We start from the raw sequence: 15,237 nt of genomic DNA, 5'->3' as shown, positions 1-15,237 counted from the left end.
CTTTTTCAGGTTGTTTGCTATTGGAATATAGAAGTGCTGCTGAATTTTATATAAATTTATGCTGTATGTTAATTTTGTATCCTGCAACTTTACTGAATTTGTTTATCAGTTCTAATAGGGTTTTTTTTTTGTGGGGTATTTAAGCTTTTCCAAATATAAGATTATATCATCTGCAAAGAAGGATAATTTGGCTTCTTCCATTCCAATTTGGACACCCTTTCTTTCTTTCTCTTGTCTAATTGCTCTGGCTAAGATTTCCAGTACTATGTTGAAGAATAGTGATGAAAGTGGGCAAACTTGTCATGTTCCACATCTAAGAGAAAGGCTTTCAGTGTTTCCTCACTTAGTATGATGCTGGCTGTGGGTCTGTCATATATGGCTTTTATTATGTTGAGGTATATTCCTTCTATACCCAGTTTTTTGAGAGTTTTTAATCATGAAGGGATGTTGGACTGTAATGCTTTTTCAGCATCAATTGAAATGATCATATGGTTTTTGTCCTTCATTCTGTGGATATGATGTATCACATTGATTGATTTGCTTACGTTGAACCATCCTTTAATCCCTGGGATAAATCCCACCTGGTCATGATGATTGGTCTTTTTAATGTATTGTTGAATTCAGTTTGCTAGTATTTTGTTGAGGACTTTTGCATCATTATTCATCAGAAAACTTGGCCTGTAGTTTTCCTTTTTTGATGTGTCTTTGTCTGGTTTTGGTAGCAGGATAGTACTGGCCTCATAGAATGAGTTTGAGAGTAATCCCTTTTTTTCTGTCTTTTGGAACAGTTTGAGTAGAATTGGTGTTAGTTCTTCTTTAAATGTTTGGTAGAATTCAGTGTTAAAGCCATCGGGTCCATGCTTTTCTTTGCTAGGGGGCTTTTTTTTTTCTTCAACTTTGAAGTTAAGGGTACATGCGCAGGTTTGTTACACAGGTAAATGTGTGCTATGGTGGTTTGCTGCACAAATCATCCCATCACCTAGGTAGTAAGCCCAGCAGCCATTAGCTATTCTTCCTGATTCTCCCTCCCCACCATGCCACCCCCAACCAACAGGCCCCAGTGTGTGTTGTTCTGCCTTATGTGTCCATGTGGTCTCATCATTCATCTCCCACTTATAAGTGAGAACATGCGATGTTTGGTTTACTGTTCCTGCACTAATTTGATGAGCATAATGTCTTTCAACTCCATCCATGTCTGCAAAGAACATAATCTTATTTCTTTTTATGGCTGCATAGTATTGCCTGGTGTATTCTTGCCTCATAGAATGAGTTTGGAAGTATTCCCTCCTCCTCTATTTTTCAAAATAGTTTGACTAGGATTGATATTCGTTCTTTTTCAAATGTTTGGTAAAATTCAGCAGTGAAGCCATAGGATTCCAGGCTTTTCTTTGCAGGGAGACTTTTTATTACAGCTTTGATCTTGTTACTTGTTATTGGTCTGTTCAGATTTTAGATTTCTTCATGGTTCAATTTTGGTAGGTTGTCTGTGTCTAGGAATTTATCCATTTGCTCTAGACTTTCTAATACATGGGCATATAGTTGCTCATATTAGCCACTAATAATCCTTTCAATTTCTGTGGTATCAGTTGTAATATCTCCTTTTTCATCTCTGTTTTTATGTATTTGAGTCCTCTCCATTTTTCCCTTCGTCTGGCTAAATGTTTGTCAATTTGTTTATCTTTTGAAAAAAACCAACTTTTTGTTTCATTCATCTTTTGTATTGTTTTCCTCATTTCAAATTCATTTATTTCTGCTTCAACTTTCCTTTTTTTTTTTTGACCTCTGAACTTTTTACTGGCCTCGAGCTCCCCAAATGGTACCCTGATTCTGCTGGCTTAATGTCTCAGAATTTTGGTGTCGTTGGTCTCAGACACCACTTTGCCATCCACTATCTGGCGGGTGGTGGTCTTTTGGATGGTTTGCATGAAGTTGCTGCTGTCCAGGGCATCACTAAGATTGAAGTCCTTGAGGTAGGTGGCGATCTCAGCCTCCAGCCTGACCTTGATGTTCAGCAGGGCCTTGTAGTCCTGGGCCTGGCACTGTCCCTCTGCCTGGGTCTGTGCCAGCTCTGACTCCAGGTGCAGCAGGATCCCATTGAGCTACTCCATCTGCAAGGCATAGCGGGCCACCACCTCCCTCAGGCTGTTTTCCAAGCTGGCCTTCAGATTTCTCATGGAGTCCAGTTCGATCTCCAAGAACTGGACTGTACATCTCAACTCTGTGAGCGTCGTCTTAGCAGCTCCAACCTCGGTAGACTGTGTGGTGACCACTGTGGTGCTCTCCTCAATCTGCTGAGACCAGTACTTGTCCAGCTCCTCTCTGTTCTTCTGAGCCAGCTGGTCATATTGGGCCCGGATATCTGCCATGATCTTGGTGAGGTCTTGAGATGTGGGAGCATCTAGCTGGGTGCCTGGACAGAGCCTAGGGACCGGTAGTTGGTGGAGAAGGTGGAGCAAGTGATGAAGCTCATGCTGTCTGGGGTAGATAGCAAGAGGACAGGACTTGGACTTTGCCGGCGACCTGCTTCAACTTTTATTATTTGTTTTCTTCAACTAATTTTGATTTGGTTTGCTCTTGCTTTTCTATTCCTTAAGATGAATCATTAGATTATTTATCTGAGGTTTTTCTTCTTTTTTGATGTAGGCACTTAATAGCTATAAATTTCCCTCTTTGTACTGCTTTCACTGTATCTCAAAAGTTTTGGTATGCTTCCATTATCATTTGTTCCAAGAAATTTTTCAATTACCGTCTTAATTTCTTCATTGACTCACTGGTCATTCAGGAGCATATTGCTGAATTTCCATGTGTTTGTATAGTTTACAAAGTTCCTCTCATTATTTTTAGTTTTATTTCATTGTGGTCAGAGAAGATGCTTGATATTATTTCAATTTTTTTAATGTTTTAAGATTTGTTTTGTAACCTAACATATGGCCTGACCTTGAGAATGATTTATGTGCTGAGGAGAAGAATATGTATTCTGCAGCCATTGGATGAAATGTTCTGTAAACATCTATTAGATCCATTTATGCTATAGTGTAGATTAAGTCCAAAGTTTATTTGTTAATTTTCTATCTGGGAGATCTGTCCAGTGCTGAAAGTGAGGTGTTGAAGTCTCTGGATATTATTGTATTGAGGTATATCTCCCTCTTTAGCTCTATTAATTAATATTTGCTTTATATATTTGGGTGCTCTAGTATTGAATGTATATATATTTATAATCATTATACCCTCTTGCTGAATTGACCCCTTTATCATTATATAATGACCTTCTTTGTCTCTTCTTACAGTTTTTGTCTTGAAATCAATTTTGTCTGACATAAATGTAGCTACTCCTGGTCTTTTTTGGCTTCCATTTGCATGGAATATCTTTTCCCATCCCTATATTTTCAGTCTATGTGTATCTTTATAGGTGAAGTGTGTTTCTTATAGGCAACAGATCATTGGGTCTTATTTTCTCATCAATTCAGCCACTCTCTATCTTTTGATTGGAGAGTTTAGTTCGTTTACAATGTTATTATAGATAAGTAAGGACTTACTCCTGCCATTTTGTTGTTTTCTGTTTTTTTGTTTGTTTGTTTTTTGTGGTCTTCTCTTCCCTTTTTCCTTCCTTCCTTGCCTTTTTTAGTGAAGATGATTTTCTCTGATGCTATGGTTTAATTTCTTGCTTTTTATTTTTTGTGTATCCATTGTGTGTTTTTTGATTTGAGGTTACCATGAGGCTTGCAAATACTATCTTAAAACCCATTATTTTAAACTGAAGACAACACTAATTGCATAAACAACAAACATGCAAAAGGAAAACTAATAAAAATTCTACACTTTTCACTTCATCCCCCAGCTTTTTAACTTTCTGTTGCTTTTCATTATGTCTTATTGTACTGTCTTTGTCTTGAAAAGTTGTAGTTATTATTTTTTATTGGTTCATCATTTAACATTTCTACTTAAGAGTACTTTATACACTACAATTACAGTGTTACACTATTCATACTATTCTGTGTTTTTCTGTGTGTTTACTATTACCAGTGAGTTTTGTAGCTTCCAATGATTTCTTCTTGCTCATTAACATTTCTTTTTTCAAATTAAAGAGCTCTTTTCAGCATTTTTTGTAGGACAGGTCTGGTATTGATGAAATCCTTCAGGTTTTGTTTCTCTGGGAAAGTCTTTATTTCTCCTTCATGTTTGAAGAATATTTTCACCAGCTATACTATTCTAGGGTAAAGGTTTTTTCCTTCAACACTTTAAAAGTGTCATACCATTATCTCCTGACCTATAAGGTTTCCATTGAAAAGTCTGCTGCCAGATGTATTGGAGCTCAATTGTATATTATTTGTTTCTTTTCTCTTGCTGATTTTAGGATCCTTTCTTTATCCCTGACCTTTGGGAATCTGATTATTTGATGCCTTGAGGTAGTCTTCTTTGGGTTATATCTGCTTGCTGTTCTATAACCTTCTTATACTTGAATGTAGATATCTTTTCTAGGTTTGGGAAGTTCTCTGATATTATCCCTTTGAATAAACTTTCTACCCTTTTCTCCTTCTCTACCACCTCTTTAAGGCCAATATCTCTTAGAGTTGCCCTTTTGAGGCTACTTTCTAGATCTTGTAGGCATGCTTCATTGTTTTTTATTCTTTTTTCTGTCTCTTCTGACTCTGTTTTCAAATCACCTCTTTTCAAGCTCACTAATTCTCTCTTCTATTTGACCAGTTCTACTCTTGAGACTCTGATGTCTTCTTCAGCATGTTAATTGCATTTTTCAACTCTAGAATTTCTGCTTGATTCTTTTTGCATCAATCTCTTTGTTAATCTAATAGAATTCTGGATTCATTTTCTGTGTTCTCTTGAATTTCATTGTGCTTCTTCAAAACAGCTATTTTGAATTATCTGTCTGAAAGGTCACATATCTATTTCTCCAGGATTGGGCTGTGGTGTCTTATTTAGTTCATTTGGTGAGGTCGTGTTTTCTTGGAAAGTGTTGGTGCTTGTAGATGTTCTTTGGTGTCTGAGCATTGAAGAGTTAGGTATTTATTGTAGTCATCATAGTCTGGGCTTGTTTGTGCCTGTCCATTTTGGAAGGTTTTCCAGGTTCTCAAAGGGACTTCAGCCTCAAACCCAATAATGCTGTGGTTTTTGCAGACTTGTAGAAGTACTGCCTTGGTGGCCTTAGTTAAGATCCAAAAGAATTATCTGGGTTACCAGGCAGAGACTCTTGTTCTTTTCCCTATTTTCTCCCAAACACATGGAGTTTCTCTGTGTTGAGGTCCCTGGAACTGGAGGTGTGGTGATGCAAGCCACCACCACCGGGACTGTGCTGGGTCAGACCTGAAGCCAGCACTGCACTGGGCCTTGCCCAAGGCTCTTTCCTTAAGGGTGGTGAGTTCCCCCCAGGTTCCAGGTGTGTCTACAGATGCTGTTTGTGAGTGAAGGATTGGAGTCAAAAACCTTACAAATTTATCTAACATTCTACTCTACTGCAGCTAAGCTGGCACTCAAACCACAATAGAAAGTCCTTCCTTTTCCAGAGAGGAAGCTCTCCCAGGGCCACCACTACTACCAGTCCACAGGGGGTTCTGCCAGGCCACAGCTGATGTTTACTTTAAGCCCAAGGGCTCCTCTGTCAGCCTGGGGTGAATGCTGCCCTTGGCAGCATTCACAGCAATAGGCTCCCCTCTGACCCAGGGCAGGTCCAGAAATGGTGTCCACCTATAAAGACATACAGTCTTTAATAAAAGCTTTTATCAAACAGGAGGAGTCTTTCACCATAGCCACCACAGCTGGGAATGTGCTGAGTCACCCCTGAAGCCAGCACATCTCAGAGCCCAATGCTCACAGTGTGGTCCCTGGGTATCACTCCTGGCTATTCAGGGCCCAAGGGCTGCTTAGTCAGCAGGTGATTAATCCTGCCAGGACTAGGTCCTTCCCTTCAAGGCAGCAGGTTCTTTTGCACCAGTGTGTGCCTCAAAATGTCATCTGGAAAGTAGGGCCTGGAATGAGGGCCTCAGGACTCTGCCCAGTGGCCTATTCTACTGTGGCTGAGCTGATATCCAAGATGAAAGACATCATCCTCTTAACTCTTCACTCTCCTATCCTTAAGCAGAAGAAAGGAGTTACTTTTGTTGCTGTGAGCACAAGTCCTCCCTTAGCCACATCAGCTGATGTCTCCCTAGGTTACATGCCACCCAAGTCCACTGGCTCTAAGCCTGGGCTAGCACTAGGAGTTGCCTAGCAATTGCAGTCCTTGTGCTCTAGACTGCCTTTCAAGTTTACCTAGAACCCCCATGGGCACTTCAGCCTACACTCCTAGAAATTCCAGTTCTGATCACTGGAATGGGCAATTTCCCTCTGGCTAAGGGTGGTCCAAATGCTCTGTCCATGCACAGGCATTTGCTGAGCCCAGGATAGCTTTATTCTCCACTGTGACAGGTAGCACTGAGTTCAATGTAAAGTCCTCCAGTTGCTGCACTCTCCCTCCCCAAAATGCACAGATTCTCTGTGCTGAGATGAAATGGGGACGTGAGAGGTGTGGCATTGGCGATTCAAGACGACTGTCTCTCCTGCCCTCCTCAATGACTCTTTCAGTGATACGAAGTTAAAGTCCGGTACTTTGATTGCTTACCTGATATTTGCTTCTTGTGATGGTGCTTTTCTCTACAGTTGTTAAATTTGGTGTTCCAGTAGTTGGGGGCAAGTGGTGTAGGCTTCTATTCCACCATCTTGCCACCATACATCTAACTTTTTAAGTAACTCTCAAACTGGTTTACAAAATGATGGTACCATTTTACATTTCTACCGGCAGTATGTGAGATATTTAGCTCCTCCACATTCTCACCAACACTTGGTATGGTCAATTGTTTTCATTTTAATCACTTTTATAGGTATGTAGTAGTATCTCATTGCAGTTTTTAATTTGTATTTCCCTAATGAGTAATGATATTGGGTACCTTTTCATGCAATTACTTGTCATCTATACATCTTCTTTGGAGAAATGTCTGTTCAAATCTTTAGCCCATATTTTAATTGGGTTACTTGTGTTCTTATTGTTGAGCTTCAAGTGTTGAAGTCCTTTATCAAATATATTCTTGCCCAAAATTTTATCTCAATAAGTGGCTTGTCTTTTCATTCTCTTAACAGTGTCTTTGAAAAATAGAAATTTTAAATTTTGACAAAGTCGAATTTATCAATTCAACCTTTTATTGGTTGTGATTTTGGTGGGTTTTTTGTTTCTGAGACAGGATCTCACTCTTGCCCAGGTTGGAGTGCAGTGACACAATCTTGGCTCACTGCAACTTCTGCCTCCCGAGTTCAAGCAATTCTCGTGCCTCAGCCTCCCAAGTAGCTGGAGCTACAGGTGCATGCCACCACTCCCAGCTAATTTTTGTATTTTTAGTAGAGACAGGGTTTCACCATGTTGGCCAGGCTGGTCTCCAACTCCTGACCTCAAGTGATCCACCTGGCTCGGCCTCCCAAATTGCTGGGATTACAGGTGTGAGCCACTGTGCCTGGCCAATTTTGGTGTTTTATCTAAGAAATATTTGCTGAACTGAAGGTTACAAAGGTTTTCTCCCATGTTTTCTTCTAAGAGTTTAGGTTTTACATTGACATATATGATTTATTTTGAGTTAGTTTTTGTATATACTGCATGGCATCAATCCAAGTTCCTTTGTATACATATAGAGATATGGATATCCAATTGTTCCAGCACCATTTGTTGAAAAAATCTACGCTGTTTCCACTGCATTACCTTTGTACCACTGTAAAAAAGTAATTGTCCATGCGTGGGTCTATTTCAGAATTATCTATTCTGCTTCTTTAGTGTAATTGTCTATCTTCATGCCAATATCACCCTGTTTTAATTCTTATATTTTAATAATAATGGTTAAAATCCAATAGTATAGCCTTTCAACTTTGTTCTGTTTTTCGTTGTTTTTTTTTTTTTTTTCTTAAGTTGTGGTAGTTATTCTAGGTCCTTGGCATTCCCATACCAGCTTGCCAATTCCCTTTTTACTTTTTTTAAGTGTGCTGAGATTTTGATTGGGATTATGTTAAATCTATAAACCAATTTGAGGAGAACTGATATGTTAAAAATATTGAGTCTTCCAGCCCATGCATAAGGTACATGTCTTTATTTATTGAAGTTTTCTTTAACTTCTGTCAGCAACATTTTGTAGTTTCCAGTGTACAGATAGATCTTTCATATAGTTGGTGAGATTTATCCCTAAGTATGTTACAATTCTTGATGCTTCTGTAAATAATATTTCTGTTTTAATTTCAATTTGCTGGTATATGAAAATATAATTTCCTATCTGAGAATTCAATGTATCTAAATATTCTATGTATATTAAAATTATTAAAATTTAGCAAGGAGTTTGGTGAGGAGTAACTTACAAACCTAGTAATAAGATACTCTTTGAAAAACACCAATCTAAGTAACAGAGAATTGTGTTATCATGTCATATAGCAGCCTCTTGAATGCCCCCAAGTATTGCACTTGCTTGACTCACCCTGTGTCTTAGTCGGTTTTGTGCTGCTATAACAAAATGCCCAAGATTGAGTCATTTATAAAGAAAAGAAATTTATTTCTCAGAATTTGAGAGCTGGGAAGTCCAACATAGGTATGGCATTTGGTCTGGTGAAGGACTTCTTGCCAAGTCCTCACATGGCTGAAGATGGAAGGGCAAGCTGCATGAAGTCTTAATCCCATTAATGAGGGAGGCGTTCTCATGGCTTCATCACTTCTAAATGCCACACCTCTGTATCACATTGGCAACACCTGAATTTTGGAGGGGACATATTCAAACCATAGAGCCTTGTCTTCCAAGATTTAAGTAAATTGGCTCAAACCTACATGCCATATATATCAGGTAACTTGGCATCCCTGAATATCTCTGGACGAGTATCTCTGGGTGCTTGGAATCGGAGGTGGGAGGGTGGGCAGGGTGGTTACTTTTCAATGCTGAGTTTCTGCTTCCACTAAATTCTTAACAACTGTTCTTCATTGCACTTTCTATTTTGTATCAAGCTGATGGATCCTTCGTAATCCCCTTACTTTCAGGAACACTATCAACTCAAGATCTAGGGACATAGAAGGGGGTTGCACTCCAGTGTGGTAGAGCCAACAACAAAAAAAATGAGGTTTAGACATCCCTGCTACTAAAAATGTTATCGACCATCCCTTTTCACAAGAAAAGTTCACTAGTTGCCTCTTGTATTCAACCTGTATCTTCTTGTGTTTCTTAAGCCCCTTTGCCTCTTCATTGACTCGTCTTCTCTCCTGACTCACCCTAACCTCAATTATCACTTTGTCTCACTTCTAAACGAGACAGGGCATGTCTTCAAGATCAGTGTTTCTATAGTCATGATAGCTATTAGCATCAAAAGCAGTTTCTGATGTTTCTCCCCACTAAGCACAACATTGCCACCAGCACTGATTCTATAGGCTAACTTTTTCTATTACAATTTTAAGGATACTACAGCTACACTTCTCTATCTTCCATTCTTTTATTGGTATTATTATTATTATTTTAAAGACAGGGGACTTGCTCTGTCACCCAAGCTGGACTGGAGTGATGCGATCATAGCTCACTGTAACTTTGAACTCCTGGGCTCAAGTGATCTCCTGCTTCAGCCTCCCAAGTGGCTGGAACTACATGCACATGCCACCACACCGGCTCTCATTCTCTCATACTGATGTCTCCTCTGTGCATCTCAAATGCTGCCTCTCTTCCCACATTCAACTTCCCCTCAGCGGAAGAATGTGATAAGGTCATTTGGCCCCTATCCTATATGGAGAGTCCCTATTAGGTGTCTTTTTCCTCAGGTACCTAATCCTCATTCATTCATTCTGGCCAAGGTCAAAACTCATAATCCACAATCCATAAAGAACTTCCCATTTTTCTCAGAAAGGGAGAGAGGGAAGAACCAGAAAGATTAACAGAAGCATAGAATTATATTGTTTACTGGCACATTTAGGATAATTTAGTGTCTAATTACTTTTAAGAAAAAGACAATGAGAGGCTGGGGAACATAGTGAGACTCTGTCTCTGCAAAAAAATTTAAAAATTAGCTAGGCATGGTGTCAGACATCTATAGTCCCAGCTACTGAAGAGGCTGAAGCAGGAGGATCCCTTCAGCCCAGGAGTTGGAGGATGCAGTGAGCTATGATTGCACCAGTGCACTCCAGCCTGGGCAACAGAGAGACAGCCTGTTGAGAGACAGAGACACACACACACACACACACAGAGAGAGAGAGAGAGAGAGAGAGAGATTGAATATGGCAATGAGGACAGAGAGGTTAAGTAACATGGTCCAGGTCACACAGGAATTGGTAGAGTACTGACCACGACCAGGGTCTCATCACTCCATATCCACCCACAATGCCAGCCACCTGATAAACCAGTAGCTTTCACACTTTTTAAAACCACGACTCAGAGTAAGAAACATATTTTACATTAGAACATAGTGCATGCACACACACACACACACACACACACACACACACACCCCTCACTATACATGTGCATATAAATACAGCGTATGTATATGTGTATAGAAAGTGCCTTATAAATTATAAGCTCTTTACATGTGGTAGCTCATTTAATCCTCACAACATCCTGTAAGGTAGGTACTTTTATTATTAATATCTCGATATTACAAATGAGTAACTTGAAGCACATAGTGACTTGTCCAAAGACAAGTAACCAAACCAGGATTTGAATACAGGCCATGTGGCTCCAGAGCCCATGCCCTTAGTCACTTCACATACTGTCTCTCATGTTTTGCATATGGAGTAATATATTTATGTATACACATGTGTGTATTGATCCATAAAATACTTACCTTTACTTTGTGTGGTGCATTCTATTTTCTATTTTATTGCACTTTTTGGAATTTACTGCAAACCACTAATTTTCTATATAACCCATATTTTTAAAACACTTGAAAAACACTGCTACACTAACCAGGCTAGATTTCCTTTTCAGATTTTCTTTTTAGAAAAGAAGGATGCAAACTTTAAAGACAGCTATAAATTGGTTATTAAGTAAAAGGGAAAAAGCTCCAAGTTTCTGTCTCATAGGAAGACAGTTATCAATCACTTGAGAGAAAAGATGGAGAAACTATTCTTGTATGGTATTAGTAAGTAAACATCCCTGCAATTGAGACATGGAGAAACCATTCTCTAAACCTCAAGTTCACCATAATAGTACAGCTATCACATTTATTATTATTCATTTGAAGTATTTTTTGAAGTTTTATTTTTATTTTTTATTATACTTTAAGTTCTAAGATACATGTGCAAAACGTGCAGGTTTGTTACATAGATATACATGTGCCATGGTGGTTTGCGTCACCCATCAACCCTTCATCTACATTAGGTATTTCTCCTAATGCCACCCCTCCCCTTGCCCACACCCCTTGACAGACCCCGGTGTGTGATGTTTCCCTCCCTATGTCCATGTGTTCTCATTGTTCAAGTCCCACTTGTGAGTGAGAACATGCGGTGTTTGGTTTTCTGTTCTTGCTTTAGTTTGCTGAGAACGATGGTTTCCAGCTTCATCCATGTCCCTGCAAAGGACATGAACTCATTCTTCTTCATGGCTGCATAGTATTCCATTATGTGTATGTGCCACATTTTCGTTATCCAGTCTATCATTGTTGAACATTTGGGTTGGTTCCAAGTCTTTGCTATTGTGAATAGTGCTGCAATAAACATATATGGGCATGTGTCTTTATAGCAGAATGATTTATAATCCTTTGGATATATACCCAGTAATGGGACTGCTGGGTCAAATGCTATTTCTAGTTCTAGATCTTCGAGGAATCACCACAGTCTTCCACAATGGTTGAACTGATTTACACTCCCACCAACAGTGTAAAAGTGTTCCTATTTCACCACATCTTTTCCAGCATCTGTTGTTTCCTGACTTTTTAATGATCGCCATTCTAACTGGCATGAGATGGTATCTCATTGTGGTTTTGATTTGCATTTCTCTAATGACCAGTGATGATGAGCTTTTCTTCATGTTTGTTGGCCACATAAATGTCTTCTTTTGAAAAGTGTCTGTTCATATCCTTCACCCACTTTTTGATGGGGTTGTTTATTTCTTGTAAATTTGTTTAAGTTCCTTGTAGATTCTCGATATTAGCCCTTTGTCAGATGGGTAGATTGCAAACTTTATCATGTAAATTTTATAATCTACATGACAGAATGTATATCAGTCTGATTCAGCCCATGATTACACTATGAACTCACTGAATAGATTCTACTGGAATGGACATCTTTTTATGTTATGGTGTCTATATTATCATTTATATCTACTACTGCCACTAACATTAGCAATAGTTATTATTATAGCTATTATTATTATAATAGTTATACAATTATAATAATTTTTACTACACACATGTATGTATATCTATCTATACATGGATGAAGGTAAGTCTTAGTTGCCTATAAAGGTCTGGTTTTGTCCTTGCTCAAGAGATTTTCGTAAGTGCAACCAAAAATAGATCATGCAAGTTAACGCTATCTTTCTGATACTCTCAGTAGGCATTATAGAGCCGCTTCTACAGGTTGAGTATCCTTTATCTGAAATGTTTGGGACCAGATATGTTTCAAATTTCGAATTTTTTTCAGATTGTGGAATATCTGCATAGACAAAATGAGATATCCTGGGGAGGGGTCCCAAGACTAAACATAAAATTCATTCATGTTTTATATATACCTAATACATATAACCTGAAGGTAATTTTATACAATATTCTTAATAATTTTATGCATGAAACAAAGTTTAGACTGCTTTTTGACTGTGACCTGTCACATGAGGTCTGGTGTGGAATTTCCCACTTGTGGTTTCATGTCGTTGCTCAAAGACTTTCAGATTTTGGAGCATTTCAATTTTTGGATTAAGGACTGTCAACTTTACTATCGCTTATGTCACTGAAGTAAAACTTTAAAAAGTTAAAACTTCCCTTTTAATTTCTTGAGTCAGCCTGCAATCAAATCTTTGTAATTAAACCCAAAAAGAACCTGTTGAAATTATTCCAGACTAGTCCTTCTAAACCAGTTTTTACTCTCCTTTTCCAATGTCTAGTATATAATGGATTCTCAGTGAATGTAATAGAGATATAACAGTTTAGTTCACACACAAAATCACGAGAAAACCTATGAAAAATTTAAGGTCTGTACCCAAAGAATGCTGTATCGAATATTATCCCACTCAGACCAAATATTCAGCTATTAAATGATTGATAGTCTGTGTTAAGGAAGTTTAGAGGCTTTTTTTTTTCATATTCACTCTAAGATTATCACTATGAAATACATAGGATTGGCTGGGCACAGTGGTTCACGCCTGTAATATCACTTTGGGAGGTCAAGGCGGGTGGATCACTTGAGGCCAGCAGTTCAAGACCAGCCTGGCCAACATTATGAAACCCCATCTCTACTAAAAAAAAAAAAAAAGAAAAGAAAAAGAAAAATTAGCTGGCTGTGGCGGCAACACGACTATAATCCTAGCTACTTGGGAGGCTGTGACATGAGAATTGCTTGAATCCGGGAGGCAGAGGCTATAGTGAGCCAAGATCACACTACTGCACTCCATCCTGGGCTATAGAGACTCTGTCTCAAAAAAAAAAAAAAAAAAAAAAGAAAAAGAAAAAGAAAAAAGAAATACACAGGATTGTGTTTACCACACTGTGGATTAATTCCATTTTGGGACTGGGTCATAAACAGTATTTAAACAAGCTCCATCAATTCATTCTAAGTTTCATTTAAAAGCAAATTATCTTTTCAAAAAATTGAGGCTTCAGAGCAACTCAAGAATTCTGGGAAAAATCTTCCTCTCTCTACCTGTGTTGTTTGCCAACTGTACGGAATAATAATATTTTACATTTTAGTAAGCCACTTTTCAAAATACACATCTTTCAGATGTCATTCTGATGACCCTATGGAGTAGGTAAAACAAGTATTATCATCATCTACACAGCTAATAAGTAGTAAAGACAGTATTCAAACACAATTCTTCTTAGAAAATGACTCCAAGACTTAGAGCATAGATATGAGAAAAACGCTGGCATCCTAGACAAAGGCGAGATTAGTCTTAATTTCCATGCTGAGTCTATGGAGATGGCTGTAGCCCAGTGAGGTAGGCAGCTCTTGTTTTAAATAGATTGCCAGCTTTAAAAGATCATTAGTGTATGGTGCTCTAAGCCAGCACATTGTTATATCCTTTCACAGTTTTAGAATTCTGACTTTCCCAGATCTGCTTAAGTATCTTTCTATTCTAAACCAGTTCAACTTGGACATCTAAATAAAATCAGAGTAGGCATTTTGTGCACTTCACGATTTGAAGCACAATGCTGACACCTAGTGTATTGACTGATTTTCTTTTCCTTCCCGACTTCCTTCCCTCCCTCCCTCCCTTTTCTTTTTTTTCTTTTTTCTTTCTTTTTTTTTTTTTTTAAGATGGAGTTTCACTCTTGTTGCCCAGGTTGGAATGCAACAGTGTGATCTTGGCTCATCGCAACCTCCACCTCCCTAGTTCGAGCAATTCTCCTGCCTCAGCCTCCCGAGTAGCTGGGATTACAGGCACCCGCCACCACGCCTGGCTAATTTTTGTATTTTTAGTAGAGATGAGGGTTCTCCATGTTGGTCAGGCTGGTCTCGAACTCCCGACCTCAGGTGATCCACCTGCCTAGGCCTCCCAAAGAGTTGGTATTACAGGTATGAACCACCACACCCAGCCCCTTTTTTCTTTAAAGAATGGCTATTAGGGTATAGTTTAATAATAGTAAAAATTTATTGAAAACATGTTAGTATGTTAAGTATCATGCTAAGCACTTTAAATGTATCATCTCATTTACCTTCTTCAACTATGAACAATGTTTTATCATCATCTCTACTTCACAAACAAGGGAAAAGAAGCTTAAAAAGTTAAGTCAAATTTTATTACTGCAAAAGATGGGATTCAAATCCAGATCAGCTTGACTCTGGAGTCGAAGCTCTGAATCACTATTTGTAAAGGAATCAAGTAGGGCTGTGTTATGAAATAGGTTAGTTTATTTCTATTCATTTGGAGGACATTTGCACACACTTCCTTCAAGATGTAGGTAAGCATTCAGGTAGAAAAGATGACTAATCTGCCCAAGTGCAGTGGCTCACATCTGTAATCCCAGCACTTTGGGAGGCCAAGGCAGGTGGATCATTTGAGGTCAGGAGTTCAAGACCAGCCTGGCCAACATGGT

General features: G+C 38.7%; 1 pseudogene; it reads right to left on the bottom strand.

The window, feature by feature from the left end:
- Positions 1-1,835: 1,835 nt before the first annotated feature.
- Positions 1,836-15,237, bottom strand: part of LOC105542632 — a 32,002-nt pseudogene continuing 18,600 nt past the window's right edge.

This window comes from Mandrillus leucophaeus, unplaced genomic scaffold, assembly GCF_000951045.1.
Source record: "Mandrillus leucophaeus isolate KB7577 unplaced genomic scaffold, Mleu.le_1.0 Scaffold264, whole genome shotgun sequence".
In the NCBI taxonomy this organism is placed as follows: Eukaryota; Metazoa; Chordata; class Mammalia; order Primates; family Cercopithecidae; genus Mandrillus; species Mandrillus leucophaeus.
The sequence above is the reverse complement of the archived record's forward strand: the minus strand, read 5'-3'. Positions and strand labels throughout refer to the sequence as shown.